Source organism: Pistacia vera, unplaced genomic scaffold, assembly GCF_008641045.1.
Source record: "Pistacia vera cultivar Batoury unplaced genomic scaffold, PisVer_v2 Contig32, whole genome shotgun sequence".
Taxonomy (NCBI): domain Eukaryota; kingdom Viridiplantae; phylum Streptophyta; class Magnoliopsida; order Sapindales; family Anacardiaceae; genus Pistacia; species Pistacia vera.
The window spans coordinates 772,013-777,034 of record NW_022196135.1 but is presented as its reverse complement, the minus strand read 5'-3'; positions in this window follow the sequence as shown (position 1 = coordinate 777,034).

Sequence of the window (5,022 nt, the reverse complement as noted above, 5' to 3'; positions counted from 1 at the left end):
CTCACTCAGAATCATTCATTGACTTCAGATGAACTAGTTAACAAACAGAATTTCAAAAGTATAGTAGAACTACGTTACCTGCACTGGGTTGACACTTGACACCTTATTTCGATAAAAAATTTGCATCTGCAGGAAATGGCCTGTAACTGACAGACATTTCACTGTAATCCTAGCAAATGAAAAGACATGTTCAGTGAAGTCTTCTAGACATGAACGAAACAAACTCGAAATGTCAAATACTTAAAGCAACAATGTTTCGACCAAAAAAAAAAAAAAAAAAAACAGTCCTGAAGAAGGATCTAAGTATTTGTCAAATCCCTCACCTCACATCAACCCATAACATGAAGGACTTGTACCTGACTTAATACATGGAGTCCTACTATTTAACAAATTTCTAACTCTTGACGGGTCTTATTCCAACTCATTCAAGACTACTAAAAGCAAGAGAAATACTATAATTACCTAGACAACTTGAATGGATTAGCTTCTTGGTGATGCTTCCTACACTTCTATGCAGTCTAAGCTTGTCCAAATAGGAAATTCAATTAAGATTGTTGTCATCCCATCTTAATAGGTTCATGGCATCAAATATGTCATCCAGTAAATTGGTTCACAACTACTATTATTATCAGAAAATAAAAGATTGAAAGAGAAGTGCTTTTCAAAAGGAAACCAAAAATAAATTGACCAATCCCCCATATCTAATTAATTAGGTCTAAAGACAGATTATTTTAGTTGATTAATTAAACCTAGAGGTAGCCCCCGCTCATAATTTTATCAGTATCATAGTGCAGGGCCACTGACTGTTTTATTTCAGAATTGGATAAGGAATGTCGGAATCAAACTAGAACTACTAAGAGAACCAACACTTTTCTTTCGTGAAAAGCTCTATCTTTCCCTTCCGGTGAATCAGAATCTGAGTTTTATTAACTAAGAGAACCAACACTTTTGAAAAGCTCAGGTGCTCCATAGAAGTTGGATTTGAATCTAAGGTGATTAAAAGCCAGAAAAATGACATAAATCTATATCAGAAGAAGAAACAATCACTATAACATAGAAACAAAAACACAACTCAAGTACACAAGTGATAATTTGAAACTCTCTTCAACCATAACAAGTGTAAGAATTTTCTGGTCAAAACCCATTACAAAGAGAAGCTATAATTTCAAATAAAATGTATATATAACTTCTAAAACTGAGAAGCATCAACATAATCTTACTAATGTCATGCTACGTATCCTTTCACATTTCATATACAAATCTCGTTAAAATCTTCCAACTCTTTTGGAATTTACAACTTTTCAACACGATTCATCATCGGTGTTTGGTGTTTTTAATCTGTTTTTGGATTTTCTACCTTTGAAAAGTGGTGGCGGGGTGGACGGTCGGCGACCTGGTGCGGCTCGACTGACACTCGTTGCGGTGGTGGTGCGGTGGAACAGCTGCATTTGTCGGTGGCCGCGGCTGAGATTGGCCGACGTGGTGGAGGAGGAATATTTGAAGTGAAACCCGTTTGGGATGGTGGACGGCGGCGACCTGGCCAGGGGGTTTCAAGATTGAATGGAAGTTTGGGGAGAAATTGTTTGGGTTTGTATTTTTGGGATTTTGAAGTATTTTGTTGTGAGAAGAAGTTTTATTCGAAATTTTGGGTTTGAAATTTTTTTTTTTTTTTTTTTTTAACATTTTGGGGGGAAATGACGTGGTAATTGGCTGATGTGGCAAATGTGACAGTGGAGGTGGCACTTAGATTCCACGTAGAGCTGGGCATTTGGACCGGGCCCAAAAGCCCAGCTCCAAAATCCTGTCCTAGAGGACCGGTCCTAGGAGGCCTGGTCCCAAAACAGGACCAGGCCTAAGGAGGAGGGCCCCGGCCTGGGCCCAAATTTTTTTGTATTTTTTCAATATAGTTCCCTGCCAAATTACATAAAACCTCATATTAAGTTTAAAATAAATATAAATTATGAGGGTTAAAATAAAATTTTACAAAATTTATAAAAAAAAAATCTTCCAAGTCCAAAAATTTTATAAAATTTATAAATTTTACCCTTAAAAAATACTAAAAACCCCCTATAAAATTTTGTTTTGCCCCCAAAATATAAAAAAAATTGAGGGGGGAAAATAAAATTATCCAAGGCCATGGGACCAGTCCTGACCAGGCCTAGGGTTTGGTCCGGGTCTTGGTTTTTCTCATGGGCCTGGGACTGGTCCCAGGCCCATGAGTGACTGGTCCCATTTGGGACCAGTCCCAAACGGGCCCAGGCCTGGGCCCGCAAGGGACCGGTCCCTTGCCCACCTCTACTTCCATGTCATGATGTAAGAAAGTGGTGTAAAAAATGATGTAAAGATGGCATTACTCATTTAATTAGATTAGTTTCTTGTTTTTTGAATTAATCTGTAAATATGACTTTGTATAAAAAGCTTCATAGAGAGAATTATTTATGGTTACTTAGGGTTTGCTTGGGAGTTTTATGGTAACAGTTATGAGGGAAAATCATCGTAGCGGTTTTGAGGGGTTTTTAGTAGCGGTTTTTAAAACACCCAACCTGTGCTTGAGAGTTTATTTTCCAACGGTTCTAATAGTTTTTTTAAATGATAAATTTACATAAATGCCCATAAAGTTAAAACACTCTCTCTTTTGCTTAATTAACTTTGATAAATATTGATAATGCCTACATTATTTATTTGTTTTACTCCAACTCCTCCATGAAGCTCTTAATTTTGCTTAATCAACATAGCAAACACTCTCTCGTTTGCTTAATTAATTTTTTTCTTTACTTTTGACACGTATATTTGTAGCTGTGTTTCTGGTTGTTGACGTGTCAGCTCTTAGCAACTACAGACGAGAAACTCAATTTGATAAGCTATCAAAAATAAGTAAAAATATCAAAGTTGAAGTTATTAGAGATGCTCGCCAACAACGTGTCTCCATATTTGATCTCGTAGTTGGAGACGTTGTCACTGAAGACTGGTGAACAGATTCCAGCAAATGACCTATTATTGGATGGATTTCCTTTGCGAGTAGACGAGTCGAGTATGACAAGGGAGAGGGATCATGTTGAAGTTGATTCCGAACATAATCCTTTCTTGTGAATTAGCCATTGCAAAGGGATTTGTGTGCAACAAAGGGATTCGTGTGTAACAACAAGAGATTTGTGTGCTAGAGAGAAGTCAACAGCAGCAAGAGATTTGTGTGTAGCAAAGGGAGTGGAAAGGGGTTTTTTTTGAGATAAAATTTATAAACCAGCCAAAACACCATGATTTGGGGTGTTTTATAAACCCCTCAAAAATACACTTCACTGATTTTGGGGGGTTTTAAAACCAGTCAAAACCATCCCATTAAAAATCTGGCAAGTGGGGGTTTTTAAACCTCTCAAAATCAGTGAAAAAAAAAACTCTCAAACAGACCCTTAGTGTTTGATTTCTTGTTTGTGCACCAAGGCCGCACAATTCCTCTAGGGTCATAACACTGGTAAAGGATATGTGGTTGATTCACCTTGTTGCTTACTTCTATTTAAAAAAAATACAAACTATAATCAGCAGGCTTGAAAGAAGCCCATATATATACTAGACGTTTGAATTCAGAAATTCACCCAGTTTATAATAATTTATCATTAGATTTGTTATATATATGTTGACAAATCTCAATTCAGGATTATGATTAAATATTCTGCCATTTTTATTTTTATTTATTTTTAATAAAACCCTCTTGCTCATGCGCTATTCAGCAATCAGCATGGTCAAATGTTAGTATATATTTCTATAGCTTCATTAATAAATCAACATTAATATATACTTTCAAAAGTAAAAACCAACCCTTAATGCCTCATGCAGTAGCGTATGGATATGAATTCTAAATATAGTCTGAGAGAAGTTTATTATACGAAATGTACAGATTAACTTTGTCATGTTGATAAATTTCAATGCAAGATTATAATCTAGATATTAATAATGTGCAAGCAGTATGATGGATAAGGTTTTGCTCAAATGCATCTTCATTAAAAAAAATGTCTCTCTTGCTTTCAGTTAACATAAACTCTATATGTGAAAGAGCTAACACGGTAACATAAACAAATGTTATTATGTAGAATAATACTCCATGCACAAACTTTTTATATAAACTCAGTTATACAAACTGATGTGTTTTAAGATGATTAAATGATTTTAAATTAAAAATAAATAAATAATCAAATGAGATTACATGTCAAACGAATAGGGTTGCTAGATTAGTTTGTAAAGAATAGTTTATATAAAGAGTTTGTATATGTACTATTTAGCATTCCCCTAAGGGGGAATTTGATTTAGGGAATGTTATATTATTGGAAATACTATATTAATGGGAAGATATATTACCTTGAAGATTACTAAGAATGTTATATTAAATATGTTCGGTTAGATTGGAATAAATTGGTTGGTATATTATATTGATATATTTTCTTGGAAGGAATAAATTGTTAGGTATGTTATATAGATTATTAATTTGCCCTACCTTCTTAATTATTATTATTTAGATTATTTTTTTAACCCCTACATTTGAGATTTTGCTAAAAGACCCCAGCCACAATAAAAGTTTAAAAATTAAACAAAACACCCCCACCCACCCAAGACAACTGTTGATTACGGTCGATAGTCACCGGAATGGTGCACGATTAGCCAGATCTAGCCGACTGTAATTAAAATTTGCATTTAAGGAAGGGCAAGAGAAACAACATCCTAACCTGATTAAAATTGGAGCGGAAATTGTGAAAAAATGTTGCGGAATTCCTTTAGTAGTGACAATATTAGGAAGCCTACTATATTCCTCAACTGATGAACATGATTGGACATATGTGAGGGATAATGAGATTTGGAATTTAGATCAAAAGAAATATGACATTTTACCTGCTTTAAGATTAAGTTATGATCAATTGCCATCTTACTTGAAACAATGTTTTGCCTATTGTTGTATGTTTCCTAAAGATTATGAGTTTCAGAGTCATGAATCAATTCAATTTTGGATGACCCATGGGCTTCTTCAATCTTCTA